This window comes from Schistocerca nitens, chromosome 5, assembly GCF_023898315.1.
Source record: "Schistocerca nitens isolate TAMUIC-IGC-003100 chromosome 5, iqSchNite1.1, whole genome shotgun sequence".
Lineage (NCBI taxonomy): Eukaryota > Metazoa > Arthropoda > Insecta > Orthoptera > Acrididae > Schistocerca > Schistocerca nitens.
This window is the reverse complement of record NC_064618.1, coordinates 320,570,645-320,588,454: the sequence shown is the minus strand read 5'-3', so window position 1 is coordinate 320,588,454 and position 17,810 is coordinate 320,570,645.

Below are 17,810 nucleotides of genomic sequence, written 5' to 3'. Positions count from 1 at the left end.
TTCTCACCGCTCCTATATACCATCACAATCAATCGAGCAATTTCTTTCTGGGCTTTCTGTCGTTATTTTGCAAATATTGCTAAATTGCACCGACAGTTCCCTCAATCTATACACCCCCAACCTGTCCTTTCTTTCTACAAACGCTACACTCAGTGGTAATAAACTATTTTATACTGATCACCATTTCGCACCAACAACTAAACATCGCAAAGTTGTCTACAGGTCGTCAAATACATACGATACTCGCAAGAATATTGGAACGTCAAACTGATCTCCAACCAGGGAATATATCACCAAGTACAGTCTCGATCTAGTAAACATGTAATTCATATCACCCACCATACCAAACCATACCCGTTACATCAGTTAACCGAAGTCACTCTCTCACAACTGATATTCAAAGACAGGCTAGTTTCCTTCCCGACACAAAGGCGTTACTGTTTCCACTTCCTTGCTCCCACTTCTACAGACATCTCCACACTCGTCAGTTAAAAGAACAATCATATTTTCGCTATAATATTATACTATTTTCCCTATACTTCTCGATATCAAGCACACAGCAGTAGCCTCCCGATCACTAACACGATATAATGCACTAGATATAGACTGTAAATTTTTTCTCCACAAACACGAAACTTTAGCGAGGTACATCGTGCTGTAAACCATAGACTAACTAGAAACAAATAGAGTACACTGATATTTACACTCTAGAATACCGAAGTCGGCGATGTAACAGATTCCATATGATCAATATTGTTTCCAAACCAACTATGGTCTTTCTCACGTCTAGAGAACAGGAAAACGTGTGTACAACACACCACAATCGATATCCCCTCAACTAAACAAAGGCACCAAATGTACATAAGCAGTTGACCGAACAATTTACATGGGAGGGAATAACCCTCCACCGCAAATTCACCATCTTCTCAAAGCTACACCTGATCACAAAGGCCGCCTAGCACATACTAAGTATTAGTTCGCTATTCGGTCGTCTATAAGACGGTAATGTTAACTATGATAAATTCCTACACTACAACAGACCTCTGCATTCGGAAGACTGCTATCATTAACATGGGAACGCCAATCAATACCAGCGCAGACTTTGCATACACGAACACATTCTAGAAAACCCGTCACATATATGTCCTATCATTATACTTTCAATTAAATTTTACGAACGCAGTCTCAACTGAACAGTATTCAGAAATGAACGAAATATTGGAAATACAGTCTGTTGAATGCTGTGGCTCTGGAAATACCTGTACCTTCCTTACCAGTAGACATACTCTTCCCTTCGCTATCACAGTACTCCAAGTCAAATCCATACCCCCGCTACAACAGCACATAGACATTCCCCTTACACAAACAGATATACTTTATAAACCTGATGCTCAAATGCGAAAGTATCTCACACCCAGCATTAATACTAAGTATAATATTACCTCCTCAATAACTGGATGCATATGACACCAAATAATACTGACCGAAAATCAACGATGTGTGTGCATGTCTCTTATGTTCTTCCTGCGAGTCATACCACTGTATCATAGTCGTAATCGAGCTCATCTTAAAGAAAAAATCCCGATCCCAACAACATTCCTCTAAACGAATTTTGATTTTATGCAATGCCCCTGTCGTATCTTGTGTGTGTAAAATCGTGACTTCAGCATCATATGTAACTTAATGGTAACAGCTTGTGACGCGCTACAATCCCTGTGTAGGGATTGATGTGCTGTTTACAGATGTGCTGTTTACAGAGTTAGTGACGGAATGACTTACAATTTTTACATGCGCTTATCTGTTTCCTTGTAGGATGTATCCCCCGCTACTAACTACCATTTTATATATAGGCCTGATGCAGGCATAGTATAATTTCTGAACCGTGATCGGATGTGAACAGTGGACAGTGGACAATATACATCTCCGCAAAGCTATATTGTGCTTGTATCAGGCAACGCAAATGTTTTACAATTCGGTAAGATAGTCCAGCATAGAGAAACGGGGAAGAAGGAGTGTCTGATAGGTTGGAAACGTATGCGATCTAACATTACAGCCAGTTTTTAAGTGCAGAACGTTGCAGTCTTAAGAGTGTGTGTGTTTATGTTCTCTCTCTTAGGATTACCTTCCCGGTGCGGATCCTAGACTCTAGAACAATACTTTAAAAGAGTTGATAGATTGGTTGATTTACGTAAAAATGCGTTGAGCTCCATCCGTCTGGGGCTCCATTGCGTATAAAAATCAATCCTTTGTTGTTCTTCTTAACTGTTTGCTATTATATGACTGCCCTTCGGAATTTGTTACTAAACATTGATAGGGGATGCTAAGCTCCTCGACATGGTCGCATCTCGAGAAATCTCGTTCACTTGGACGGGTTAGGAATCGGAAAGCTCAATTCATTCACGAGACGTGGAGTGTAGAGGTCTTCTTAGAGTTGGTTACAGATTAATTCGCTAATTGTGCGGCTGGTTGGTCAATGACAGTGTGAGGATGGTCTTTTACCCTAAGGGAGCGAGAACGCTCTGTGAGTCCCATACGCTGAGAGATAGATCGTAAATTAAACACTATGCTCGAGGTGATAGAAATATGGAGGAGGAGATTACTGTTTAACGTCCCGTCGACAACGAGGTCATTAGAGACGGAGCACAAGCTCGGATTAGGGAAGGATGGGGAAGGAAATCGGCCGTGCCCTTTGTAAGGAACCATCCCGACATTTGACTGAAGCGATTTAGGGAAATCACGGAAATCCTTAATCAGGATGGCCGGACGCGGGATTGAACCGTCGTCCTCCAGAATGCGAGTCCAGTGTGTTAGATAGAAATATGTAGAGCGCTGTCTCGTATACTTTGATAATTTATGTGTTCGAGAATTAAGAGTTAATGGACGTGCTGCTCAGTCATCTATCGATGGTCGCAATGATACTCGCAACTTGGAGAGGGCATGGTTTACTATGATACCGAAATTGCGGAAACATGCTGTCGCATCATTGGCCGGTGCTGAACTTAATGTCAAAGTCTTAAAAAAAAAAAAAAAAAAAAAAAAAGTTCAAATGGCTCTGAGAGCTATGCGACTTAACTTCTGAGGTCATCAGTTGCCTAGAACTTAGAACTAATTAAACCTAACTAACCTAAGGACATCACACACATCCATGCCCGAGGCAGGATTCGAACCTGCGACCGTAGCGGTCGCTCGGCTCCAGACTGTAGCGCCTAGAACCGCACAGACACTCCGGCCGGCTCAAATTCTTCGCGCTGTCTGTTGCTTAACATTACAGTACATCAACGGTGTCTTTTCCATCACATCCGTGCATTGCTTGCCATATACTGATTGAGTTACATCGCTTGTTTGAGCTGGGGAAGAAGTTTTGTGGATGGGTGACAACTTCTGGGGGTTGCTAGCAGCTAAACAGCGATCGCGTACACATGAGTGCAAAAGTAGGAGTAACTCGAAATGGAAGGCGGAGCCATCATCTATTCCGTCACGGTGACATATGAGTTCAAATGTAGAGGCCATGAATCACTGCCAGACGATAGTTTGGAAACTCTCCACAGCGCTGCCAAACTCTTCTAGTTTCCTTATGTTGTAAATGTGTTTTATTTAAAAATCATCCATTGTTATGCTATCTGCAGTAAGAATATGATTCACACCGTGTGATGTCTAGTTTTCGTGAGAGATCGTGGATCAGAGCGTCTTAATGTCAATTTAGAATATGACTCAGACATCGAAGTCGTGGCAGAAAACGAAATGTTTGGCAATGTACAGAAGCCTGTTAGAAAACAGTGTTTGAAACAAGAGCAGAGGGAGCATTTCATACGATAATTCCCTTAGAGTATAGGTGATGAAAGTTTAAAGTGGTCTATGCGATGTTTGTATATTTAATATCATTGTCTCCACATAGGCAGCTGCGGTTTGAGGTGTCGGACTTGGTGAACCATTAGGAATGCCTGGGTGGCTTCACGCTACGCTATTCTGGGGAAGTATTGTGAAATGTCTTTCTTTGCCTTGGAGGCCCACCATATCTATATGTCATCGCACCTGCATCGACGCCTAGGTGACTTGTAAATAGGATGAGCTTTTATAGTTCGTAATTTTTCTATGTTGGGGTTTGTATACAATAACGAAGATAGCATGTTGGGCGTCTGTAGTACTTGTATCTAGTTTGGGTACGCAGCACATTGCGCGCATTTCCACCGAATGCTCGAAACACGGTCCTGTTGCAGTAGCTCAGCTCGATCTGTTTCTACACGGTTTGCAGAGAGTGTTGGATATGTCTTTCTCCGACTTAAATTGGAACTAGCACTGTGCAAAGCTGTAGAAATGGGAGCGACTGGAGGATGTGTAGGATGTGATTGAAAGGAGATTGTAATTTTACTGTAGCATACAGATTCGATGAAAGTGACTCGTTTAGAGATATGAGAGTGCGTGAAATATGACTGACTTGTAGGTGTGAGCCTATGCAAGTATGTGTTTGAATGGATGTAATTTCTAATATATAGCGTAAGGCTAGAGATCTGAGACGTTTGTGTATATTTTTATCCTTAGGAACTCAATCAGCATATCATCTAAAACTACTATCTGTCATCGCCTATAACACAGCGGATGTATTGCGGAATGTCTGATATGGTCTTGAGACAGAATGTGTTGCAAAAACTAATGAATTATGCAGTTGCGTGCAGTGTGATGGAGTCGTAAATAGATCTTGCATATGACGTTCCTTAGCCGAATGACTTCCAAAAATCATTGAGTTTATCACAAGGTTGCATCATTGGCTCTTAATACACGCATTTCTACAATCACCGTCATGGTATTTGTCTGGAAAACACTACCTCAATCAGAGGTAATGTCGTACCTCGATTCGTAAAGCGGTTATAGGTTTTAACATGGATACTTGGGTGCACCTGTAGAACAACACGCACTTGTGAGAGTAACATGCAGTAGTTGTTGGGATCGGGATTTTTTCTTTAACGTTTGCTCGATTACGTCTATGATACAATGGTATGACTCGCAGGAAGAACATAAGAGACATGCACACACATCGTTGATTTTCGGTCAGTATTATTTGGTGTCATATGCATCCAGTTATTGAGGAGGTAATATTATACTTAGTATTAATGCTGGGTGTGAGATACGTTCGCATTTGAGCATCAGGTTTATAAAGCATATCTGTTTGTGTAAGGGGAATGTATGTGTGCTGTTGTAGCGGGGGTATGGATTTGACTTGGAGTACTGTGATAGCGAAGGGAAGAGTATGTCTACTGGTAAGGAAGGTACAGGTATTTCCAGTGCCACAGCATTCAACAGACTGTATTTCCAATATTTCGCTCATTGCTGAATACTGTTCAGTTGAGACTGCGATCGTAAAATTTAATTGAAAGTATAATGATAGGACATATATGTGAGGGGTTTTCTAGAATGTGTTCGTGTATGCAAAGTCTGCGCTGGTATTGATTGGCGTTCCCATGTTAATGATAGCAGTCTTCCGAATGCAGAGGCCTGTTGTAGTGTAGGAATTTATCATAGTTAACATTACCGTCTTATAGACGACCGAATAGCGAACTAATACTTAGTATGTGCTAGGCGGTTTTTGTGATCAGGTGTAGCTTTGAGAAGATGGTGCATTTGCGGTGGAGGGTTATTCCCTCCCATGTAAATTGTTCGGCCGACTGCTTATGTACATTTGGTGCCTTTGTTTAGTTGAGGGGATATCGATTGTGGTGTGTTGTACACACGTTTGTCTGTTCTCTAGACGTAGGAAAGACCGTATTTGGTTTGTAAACAATATTGATCATCTGGAATCTGTTACATCACCGACTTCGGTATTCTAGAGTGTAAATATCAGTGTACTCTATTTGTTTCTAGTTAGTCTATGGTTTACAGCACGCTGTACCTCGCTAAAGTTTCGTGTTTGTGGAGAAAAAATTTACAGTCTATATCTAGTGCATTATATCGTGTTAGTGATCGGGAGGCTACTGCTCTGTGCTTGATATCGAGAAGTATGGCGAATATTGTATAATATTATAGCGAAAGTATGGTTGTTCTTTTAACTGACGAGTCTGGAGATGTCTGTAGAAGTGGGAGCAAGAAAATGGAAACAGTAACGCCTTTGTGTCGGGAAGGAAACGAGCCTATCTTTGAATATCAGTTGTGAGAGAGTGACTTCGGTTCACTGATGTAAATGGTATGATTTGGTATGGCGGGTGATATGAATTACATGTTTACTAGATCGGGATTGTTCAAATGGCTCTGAGCACTATGGGACTTAACATATGTGGTCATAAGTCCCCTAGAACTTAGAACTACTTAAACCTAACTAACCCAAGGACATCACACACATCCATGCCCGAGGCAGGATTCGAACCTGCGACCGTAGCAGATCGAGACTGTAACTGGTGATATATTCCCTGGTTGGAGATCAGTTTGACGTTCCAATATTCTTGCGGGTATCATACGTATTTGACGACCTGTAGACAACTTTGCGATGTTTAGTTGTTGGTGCGAAATGGTGATCAGTACAAAATAGTTTATTACCACTGAGTGTAGCGTCTGTAGAAAGAAAGGGCAGGTTGGGGGTGTATAGATTGAGGGAACTGTCGGTGCAATTTAGCAATATTTGCAAAATAACGACAGAAAACCCTGGAAAGAAAATGCTCGATTGATTGTGGTGGGGGTATAGGAGTGGTGAGAACATTTGCGTATGTTGAGAGCAGGAAGGCTATCACATCGTGTCCGGGAGGAAGACTGGATTGTGCGATATTTTGGTAAACAGGTTCTGTTAGGGCAGGAATTTTGGCACATACAAGCTGAGACAACAGGAAAGCGAGCATTAACTATTTTGGAGCACTGTAAAATTACGGAGAGCTGGACTTGGTTGATTTTTTTTTCACAAAGCCATGTGACGTAAGAATAACATTGAGAATGTTTTAGATGGCGATGTGTCAGTCAAGCTGGGGTGGGTACGTGTGGCTGAACGTGTGCGTCAACACACTCTGTGCTATTCTGCCTACAATGGTAAAGACAAGTGGCGCCTGGAGATGCCTCGAATATGAGACTGGCGTGAACGGGCTTTGGAATGCTATGACAGTATTTAGTGACTGTGTAGAAGCATGCAGTTTTCACTGGTGTTCGACGACGCCGGCTCGGGAACTGTGACGGTTCACGTGGGACCCGAGCTGCGGCTGCCTCACTTCGCGGGTGTTATGGCGCGCTGTCCTAAAGGGTGGTCTGTGAGTGCTTTGACAGCCGACAGCCACATCGACCGTACATGCGATAGCGTCATCATCCACATCGACCGTACATGCGATAGCGTCATCATCGGTGTCTAGCGGATAGGAATTTTACACGTGTTACATAAGAATGGGGGTGCCGCCACTTCATGTTTGCGGAAGCTGAGCAGGACCTGTGCGCCGTTTGACATCTGACAGATGCATCACTTATCGCTACCCCCTGTGTACTCTGCTGTACAGGATGTGGTGGACTGTGCTTCGGCTCGTTGATTGCATTTTTTCCCGAGCGGCTCTGTAGAGTACAGGGTGCAGCCAACTGCAAGTGGTGGTTCAAGTCGGTATCAATGCCGTGTCTCTCTTTGGATCGGAGCAGATTCTGTCTGGTTTCGGTCAACTTGCGGAAATGGTAAAGACTGCCAGTCTTGCTTCTGAGATTAAGGTGGAGCCCACCATCTGCAGCATCGTCGATAGAACCGACTGTGGTCCTTTGGTGTAGAGCCGAGTGGAGGGTCTGAATCAGAGGCTCAGGCGGTTCTGTGACCATGTAGGCTGCAGATTCCTTGACTTGCGTCATCGGGTGGTGGGTTTCTCGGTTTCGCTTAATAAGTCGGCAGTCCACTACACACAGGAGCTGCTACACGGGTAGCGGGGGCTGTGTGGGAGGGACTGGGCGGTTTTTTTTAAGTTTAGACGGTCTCAGGGAACCACAGAAGGGGCGTCCGTCTAAAAGTGGGCAGGTAAATCACAGTAAAGTAATTGTAGAAACGATTGGTATTGTAGTTGTAAATTGTCGTAGCTGTGTTGGGAAAGAATCAGAGCTCCAAGCTCTATTAGAAGCACTGAAGCTCAAATATTTGTAGGTACAGAGAGCTAGCTAAAGCCGGAAATAAGTTCAGCCGAAATTTTTTCAAACGGTCTAACAGTGTTCAGAAAGGATAGATGGAATACAGTTGGTGGTGGAGTATTTAATGCTGTCAGAGGTAGTTTGCCTTGTAGCGAAATTGAAGTAGATAGTTCATGTGAAATAGTATGGGTAGAGGTTATACCTGACAATCGGACTAAACTGTTAATTGGATCGTTTTACCGACCCCCCGACTCAGAAGACAGAGTTGCTGAACAGTCCAAAAAAAACTTGAGTCTCATTTCAAATAAGTACCCCGCCCATACAATTATAGTCGGTGGTGACTTCAATCTACCCTCGATATGCTGGAAAAATTATGCGTTTAAATCCGGCAGCAGGCATAAAACATCATCCGAAATTGTACTGTATGCTTTCTCAGAAAATTATTTTGAACAATTAGTTCATGAGCCCACTCGAAACGTAAATGGTTGCGAAAGCATACTTGACCTTTTAGCAACAAATAATCCTGGACAAATAGTGAGTGGTGTGACGAATACAGGGATTAGCGACCACTAGGCAGTTGCTGCTAGGCTGAATACCGTAACACCTACAACCATAAAAAAGAAACGCAAAGTATATCTATTTAAAAGCTGATAAAAATGCTCTTAACGCCTTTTTAAAAGACAGTCTTCACTCCTTCCGATCTGATCATGTAAGTGTAGGAAAGTTGTAGAATGTTTTCAAAGAGATAGTATCAACAGCAATTGAGAGATATATACCACATAAATTAATAAGTGATAGTACTGAACCCCCATGGTACACAGATCGTTGTTGCAGAAGCAACGAAAAAAGCATGCCAAATTTAAGAGAACGTAAAACGCCCAAGTTGGAAAAGTTTTACAGAAGTTCGAAACATAGCGCACACTTCAATGCGAGATGTTTTTAGTAATTTCCACAACGAAATTCTGTCTCTAAATCTGGCAGAAAACCCAAAGAGATTCTGGTCATACATAAAGCACACCAGTGCCAAGACACAATCAATACCTCCACTGCGCGATAACAACGGTGAAGTCACTGATAACAGTGCCACTAAAGCAGAGTTATTAAACACGGTTTTCCGAAACTCCTTCACCAAAGAAGAAAAAGTAAATATTCCTGAATTCCAATCAAGAACAACCGCCAAGATGACAAACATAGCCGTGTGGTTCTAGGCACTTCAGTCTGGAACCGCGTGACCGCAACGGTCGCAGGTTCGAATCCTGCCTCGGGCATGGATGTGTGTGATGTCCTTAGGTTAGTTAGGTTTAAGTAGTTCTTAGTTCTAGGGGACTGATGACCACAGATGTTAAGTCCCATAGTGCTCAGAGCCATTTGAGAAACATAGAAGTAAATATCCCCGGTGTAACAAAGCAGCTTAAATCACTTAATAAAGGCAAGGCCTCCGGTCTAGACTGTATACCAGTCAGGTTCCTCTCAGAGTATGCTGATAATACAGCTCCATATTTAGCAATTATATACAACCACTCCCTCATAGAAAGATCCGTACCTAAAGACTAGAAAATTGCTCAAGTCACACCAATACCCAAAAAGAGAAGTAGGAGTAATCCGCTGAATTACAGGCCTACATCACTAACGTCGATCTGCAGTAGGGTTTTAGACCATATACTGTATTCGAACATTATGAAGCACCTCGAAGAAAACGATTTATTGCTGGCCGTGGTGGCCGTGCGGTTCTAGGTGCTTCAGTCCGGAACCGCGAGACTGCTACGGTCGAAGGTTCGAATCCTGCCTCGGGCATGGATGTGTGTGACGTCCTTAGGTTAGTTAGGTTTAAGTAGTTCTAAGTTCTAGGGGACTGATGACCTCAGGTGTTAAGTCCCATAGTGCTCAGAGCCATTTGAACCATTTGAATCAAAACGATTTATTGACATATAGTCAGCACGAATTCAGAAAATATCGTTCTTGTGAAATTCAACTAGCTCTTTATACTCATGAAGTAATAAGTGCTATCGACAGGGGATGTCTAATTGATTCCATATTTTTAGGTTTCCAGAAGGCTTTTGACACCGTTCCTCACAAGCGTCTTCTAACCAAACTGTGTGCCTACGGATTATCGCCTCAGTTGTCCGACTGAATTCGTGATTTCCTGAAAGAAAGGTCACAGTTCGTAGTAATAGAAGGAAAGTCATCAAGTAAAACAGAAGTAATATCCGGCGTTCCCCAAGGACATGTTATAGGCCCTCTATTGTTCCGGATCTATATTAACGACATACGAGACAATCTGAGTAGCCGTCTTAGATTGTTTGGAGATGATGCTGTCATTTACCGTCTTGTAAAGTCATCAGATGATCAAAACGACGTGCAAAATGATTTAGATAAGATATCTGTATGGTGCGAAAAGTGGCAATTTACCCTGAATAAAGAAAAGTGTGAAGTTATTCACATGAGTACTAAAAGAAATCAGCTAAATTTTGATTACGCGGTAAGTCACACAAATCTGAGGGCCGTAAATTCAACTAAATACTTAGGGATTACAATTACAAATAACCTAAATTGGAACGATCACATAGATAATATTGTGGGTAGAGCAAACCAAAGACTGCGATTCATTGGCAGAACACTTAGAAGGTGCAACAGGTCTACCAAAGAGACTGTTTACACTACGCTTGTCCGCCCTATTCTGGAGTATTGCTGTGCGGCGTGGCATTCGCATCAGGTGGGACTGACGGATCACATCGAAAAAGTACAAAGAAGGGCAGCTCATTTTGTATTATCGCGAAATAAGGAGATAGTGTCACAGACATGATACGTGAATTGGAGTGGCAATCATTAAAAAGGAGTTTTTCGTTGCGACAGGATCTTCTCATGACATTTCAATCACGAATTTTCTCCTCCAATTGCGAAAACATTCTGTTGGCACCCAACTACATAGGGAGAAATGATCATCACGATAAAATAAGAGAAATCAGGGTTCGCACAGAAAAGTTTTAGTGCTCGTTTTTCCCGCGTGCCGTTCGAGAGTGGAACGGAAGAGACACAGCATGAAAGTGGTTCATTGAACCCTCTGCCGGGCACTTTATTGTGAATAGCAGAGTAATCGTGTAGATGTAGGCCCGTGCTATGCGCTATCTGGACAGTTTACGAGTACTGAGCGTGTCTACACATCAGTGTGAGGAATTATTTAGGAGCAGTTTGCTATTGTATACTGAAATTACGAGTTGGTTGTGTGTCTGTGGGCTGTGCAACATGGCCATAGGCGCATCAGGGTGGATCTTTTGTATCAGTGTGATACATATACTCTATCGTTAAATAATTTGTTTCAAAATAAATAGATTGCAGTCAATCCTTACTCTCCCCAGCAGCCCAGAGCAGGCTGAGTCATTTTCCCACTATTTTCCCTCATCATCTTAGTTTGCTTCATGAAAATGACGACAGCGTCCTCTGTTGGTGGTACTGAGTATTAGACCTCGTGGAGAACACACAGTTTGCCGCCATCTCGGATAATTGTACTTGCATCATCAGCTGTAGTCACAGAGGTGTCCTCTGGCGGCGACGAAATGTACTACGACAGTTGGGGTCTGGAGCTCGTGGTGAACGGAGGATGCTAAGTTCACCCAACCTGTATATGATGTGACGTCATTATGACGTATATACGCTTTAGTCGATTATCACACCTATCGACTTTTACGAACGTTCGAGATTCTAAACTGTCGTCAGCTAGTGGTTTGTTTTGACAAGTGCGATTCTGAAAACAGTTCAGTGTGGCAGCGTATATGTATTTCGCCAAAATAAAAGAGCTGGATACTAATAGAAATATTCCTGACCGTGGCCTTGAAAACACCACGTAAAAAAGTGAAGTTTTCTTATGTCCTGACCAGATTAGATTGTGTAATTGTTGTATTGAATGCTTACGCCGAAAATAATATTTATTTATTATCATCATTTTAGTATGGTTTCATACAATTGGTCTTGTCAGTACATATTAGATTGTAGCAGCATACTCTTGCTGACTTTTTTTCTTAATTTATATAGCTGAAAGAGAACTCGTGCAAGTTTGTTAGCTAAGTAATTTATATGTCCATCCCACGATAGTCTTTTATCAACCATAATTACAAGTAATTTTACACTCGGACCGCAGAGACAGGTACCTTAGTGTCCAGTAATGACTGCTGTGTAGAATGATTGAATTTCGAACTTAAAAAGAAAAATGAGGCATTGTTGAAGAAAAATCGTCGAACGGAGATGAAATAAGAGGGGAAGTGGATTTCTCAATGTAATCTTAACCAAAGGTTAGTGTCTAGTACTGATTGACGTATGAAATGATTGAATGCAGTGTCAAAGCATTCCATGGTGATAAGCTTTCCTCTCATTAGTCTCTCGAATGCTGAACACATAATTAGAGACGAGCAAACGAAAAACAACGCACAGGACACAAACACAGTACAATACACGATTTAAACGCAAGGAACGCAAAACGCACTTAAACGAATGGCGCAGAGCACAGCGCTACCCTGTCACAATCTCTCGTAAGTTTACAAAGGTCGAATAGTCGATATACGGTTTTTATCGTTTTCGATGTAGCGTGTATACGTCATAATGACGTCACATCGTAACCAAGTCCGGTGAACTTAGCATCATCCGTGGTGAACCCGCTAGTTGGCGCCATCTTAGATTACGGTACTTGCGTCATCACCTAACGTCACTACAGCGTCCTCTAGTGGCATAGATATGAACTGAGTCAGTTGGGCTATGGACTCATTGGCGAATACACTTACACTTGGTGGTGGTGCTGCCTGTAATCCTTTAAATAAAGTCTGGTGTATGATTTCGACAGTTGACGATTAGCAAGTGGAGTCTTTTAGATGGATTATTATTTTGACAATTTAAGAGTTTTTTGGCTATCTGGACGTAAATGCTTTGCATTATTTGTGGGTGGTTCGCATGTCTGTAGGTTGTGCAATGAGTTATTTTTGATGGTTTACAATTAGCAAGCGTGTGTGTAGAGCGTTATAGATGAGTCATGTAGGAGTAGTTTTCAGGTCTGTATGCTGTGGGGCATGTCAGAGCGTGTGTCCTGTGATACATATACTCCATCCCTAAATAAATTGCTCCCATATAAATAAAGTACATTCCTTCCTCTCTCCGTCAGCCTAGTGCGGGCTGAGTCCTACCAGCAACCCCTACTAAGAGGTTGCAACCTGGAGGCTTAGGTTAGTGGCAGTGAGTTTCGTTTGCAACAATTTTCTTAGGTTGGTGTTGAAAGCGCAATTGACCTTTCTTTACTGCCAGAATTCAAACTCGGCGCGGTTCCTAGGAAGAGGCGGTGGTCTGGACCTTGAAAAGTAGTTGAAACTAGGTAGTTGAAAGTATAGTGAACACCTTTTCATACCTATATGAAGTCGAATCACATGGCCAATAGGAGTGCAGCATTCTACGTTTGGGGAGGAGGTGGGTGCTAGGTCATGAATGAACACTGCACTGATAGTTGGAAAATGTGGAACTTCTCTTTTGATCATTGAATATTGAAATTGTAAATTGAATTATGTGTTGAATGTAATTAAAATTGAAATGGGATTAAGTACTTAGATAATTGATAGGTTAGATGCACGACGTGGGTGTTGCTTTAGTTAGCATATTTACAGAAGACTATGTCTGGCACTTGTATGGAGGTGGCGGCCGAGGGTGTGTGACGTAAGCAGTCGGATGCCCGCGGGTCGTTGGCACGGCGCGTGTCTGATTATAATGCGTGCGAGTGAGAGAGAGCAGACGATCTTGTGTCATCATGCAACTGCCTCCTAACGCCCTCTGGTGGGCACGATACAAACTAAGTCAATTAGCTATGGAGCTTGCGGTGAACAAACTGGGTGCAGCCATCTTGAATAACAGTACTTGCGTCGTGGTCTGGTGTCACGGTAGCGCTCTCTGGTGGCGACTATATGAACTTAGTCAGTTGGAGTGCAGACCCGGTGGTGAACTCACATGCTTGAAATTGGTTACATAATAAAGAAAAGTCCATTTTTCCCGCCATTTTCCCAGGTGTGTCGCATTATCATTTAGGAATTTGAACTTCCCGCCATTTTTATGGGGGAAGGGGCCTGTGGCACTTTCCCGCCAAAATTCAAACTTCCCATCAAAATCCGCCATCTTGGATGACGTCATCTCCGTCATCTTGGATGACGTTATCGCCGCCATCTTCGATAACGGTACTTTGGGGCCATACCCCTGTTGTCCCAATACTATTATAGCCATAAATGGAATGATAGTTCATTATCAAGCTACACAGTGCACTTACAAATATTTTGTAGCAAAATGGTTTTTAAAAATTGCAAGAACAATGTTGTGCAGCAGTTCTTATACATGCAAACTACAGAGTCGTTTGCATTGTTATCAGGTTTGATACTGGAAGAGCATACATTTGTGAAACGCTATTTATTCATTGTAAGAAAGGGTCCATGTACTCTACTGAAACAGAGAGAATTGTTTGCATAGTTTAATACATCAGGTGAGAGTTTACGATTAGATCCTGATAAGCTTCAGAAATACAAGAGAATGTCTGTGTCATTTGAATATGGTTTGGAAAAGATCGATGCACGCTTGAGAGTACCCTGCACTAACTTCCATTCAACTATATTGCCAGAGGGAAAACTTGTAGTTACCTTGACGCACGTGTGAGTCAAGTTTTCTGTTTTAAAATTTCAATTTAAACGAAAACAACATTACGCTATTTATACAACTGCATCTAACATCACTAGTGGCAAGAAATTTGAGAGACATATTCCCGAATTAATTTTGGCAGAACAGAATGACACAATAATAATATTTGGTTGCCATCGAGATGATGCCTCATTGCTATTTCACTCCATATCCTCCTTCCGATCATCCTATTTTCGTATTGAGAATGACAAGTTTGCTACATTTCTGGTCTTTCTTGTACCATTGTGACAATTTCTTCAAAAGACATGGCTCGCCGCTCGCTTGAGAAACACAAACTGGTCTGCGTTGCATGCACACGCCCTGCTACATGCTGTTTCTGCTAGCTGCATACGCCTCCAAAAACGCATACTGCCAGAAAACTCCCGTATCGCCAAATAGATTTGTGTTGCATATTGTGGGGGAGGGGGGGGGGGGAATAGCGTTTAACACTGCACATCCCATTGCACTCCACGGCCTATTAGTACACGTAGCAAAAGTCATGAAATCATAACATACAGCTTCATCTGGACTTCTCTTTGGTCTTCTTTGCATCACGGGATTTACACTAATAATTCCACTCGGGTGACTTTTGTGTATCATAAGAAGCCATTTGATTGAATTCCTTCAGCAATCTTTTCTTTTCTATAAATGGAAAGTTCTGCAAGCATCGCAATCTTAAGCACTTGGAATCGTCACCTGTAACATGATTCATGACCCTAAATCGTTTATAAGAATCAGGAAAAAGGCCCCAACACTTTTCTTTTCCTTTCACTTGTGTTCTGTACAGGACTGCAATGTTCATCGTCATTCTCTGATATCTCTGATGCCTTCATTTCACTTAAGAAGTGATTTTATGCACCGTCTCGGTACCAGAAACACAGGACTGTTTCTGCTCAACTTACTGAGAAGAAGTTATAGCGTCCCCAGTGCGAAAAGTCTTAAAAAACAGTATTTATAAAGAAGAGACATTTAAAAATTGAATAATATATTTTTACCATATTCATTTAATATTATTGTGCACTTTTAATTTGTAAGAGGTGATCCCGATTTCATGTCCGCCTTCCTTGAATTAACCTGCATTCAAGTAATTTACAGTTCAACAATCGCAGCGGCCGATGCAGCCAACGACGCCATTACGTGGCGATATTAACTTATGAAAAATTAGCGGAAGCAGAAAACTCGCCCGCTATTAACGTAGTATTAATTTTTCTCCACAGCCGCCCGACGTTGCAGAAAATACGTAGCTTTAAGATTCTTATTTTCAGTACCATAGCCGACAGCCAGAGCCAGGACTCCGACTACGTGGCAATGATTAACGGAGGTAAGAAAAATACTCTCGCGCGTGTGTGGGCCGCAGTTGTAATTAATAACTAAAGATCTTTTGCTTTAAAGTGAGCTGACTAGCCGAGGAAATTAATATGAAAAGTTTTATTACATTGTTCAGCTTATATGCTCATGTTTTAAGATTCAGCGAGTCCTAACATTCATTAACGTAACAAATAATTTAAGATTAATATTGTTAAAAAGGAGAACTTCACAAAAGCCTCTAATCGTAAATCATAATTGAATAAAGTATCATTTTTATTAAGGCCCACCACGTAAGTCGGCAACAATCAAAAAATAATAATAACAATAATAATATATTAAATTACGACGGCCGACGGACACGAGAAAGTCCTGTTCTAGCCTTCTTTGAATGCACAATGTGGAGCATTTTTATATCTTTGCTTTGTTATTAAAGAATATAACAGGTCATACTTCATTTACTATGTTCAAGTGACTGGTGAAGCATCCGTCAACTGAGGATACTCTCACAAAAGAAGCTCAGTCGGCGTTAAACTAAACTTGAAAATTTATTCAGTTCCAGAAGAAATAACTATGTTAACAAAAGTTCTCACTCTTCACATTTTAAAATCACATACCAAATGTATAAAATTTTACTCATGCTGTCTCAAGTCTGTAGCACCAAACTAGTTCATAATGAAAAAGAATTTGGACAATTATACATTTCCACAGCACACACGATTAACCCAAACATGTCCACAGGGAAGGGCACTACCCTGCTGCGATATGACAAGGTCGCCTGCACACAGGCTGACCCGCACAACACATGTGCCAGTCGGGTAGCACCAAAGTCCAAGTGCTGGTAGCACTGAGAGTTCTTCGGGCCCCTATAGCAACAGCAGTAGAAAATAAACAAGGATCAGAGCTCTATGGGCCTAATTTCTTACATCAAATGACGGAAATAGGCCTGAGCTAAATATCCTTGTGCTGACTGGGTACATGAATAATTTCGAGTAATAATTTTTAGCGGAAATTTGTAAAAGTATATTTTTGGAAACAGTCGGCAACTGATTGTCTACAAATGTAAGTATTTCCTGTGTATTATGTTATTCCTCAGTCAAATTTTGTTATCGTAAATTATACGAGGGTAAGTCAATTATTATAAACAAAGTAGTTACAGAATTTTATTGTAATCAAATAGGAAACTTACAAGAACATCATTTTTCGACATAGTCTCCGTGCGTTTCAACGCATTTGGTCCATCGTTGTACAAACTTCATGATGCCCTCACAAAAGAAAGTTCTTGGTTGAGCTGCGAGCCAGGAATGCATCACTTTTTTCACTTCTTCGTTCGAGGCAAATCGACGACCCTTTAATGCCTGTTAGAGTGGATCAAACAAGTGATAGTCAGAAGTGGCAAGATCGAGACTATATGGAGGATGATCCAGTACTTCAAATTTGAGTTTCTGGAGCATTTCAGCAGTGTGGCCAGCAGTATGCAGACGGGCATTGTCGTGCAACGACACACCTTTTGACAAAAATCCTCGGCGTTTGCTACAAATTACAGGCTTTAGCCTGGCAATAAGCATCTCACTGTAACGTACACTGTTTATTGTTGTGCCCCTTTCCCTATAATGTTCCACTACTGGATCTGTGCGTCCCAAAAACCGTAAGCATCAGTTTTCCTGCGGAGGGTTGGGTCTCGAAACTTTTCTTGCATTGCGAATTTGGTTGTTTCCATTCCATACTCTGCCGTTTACTCCCCGGCTCGT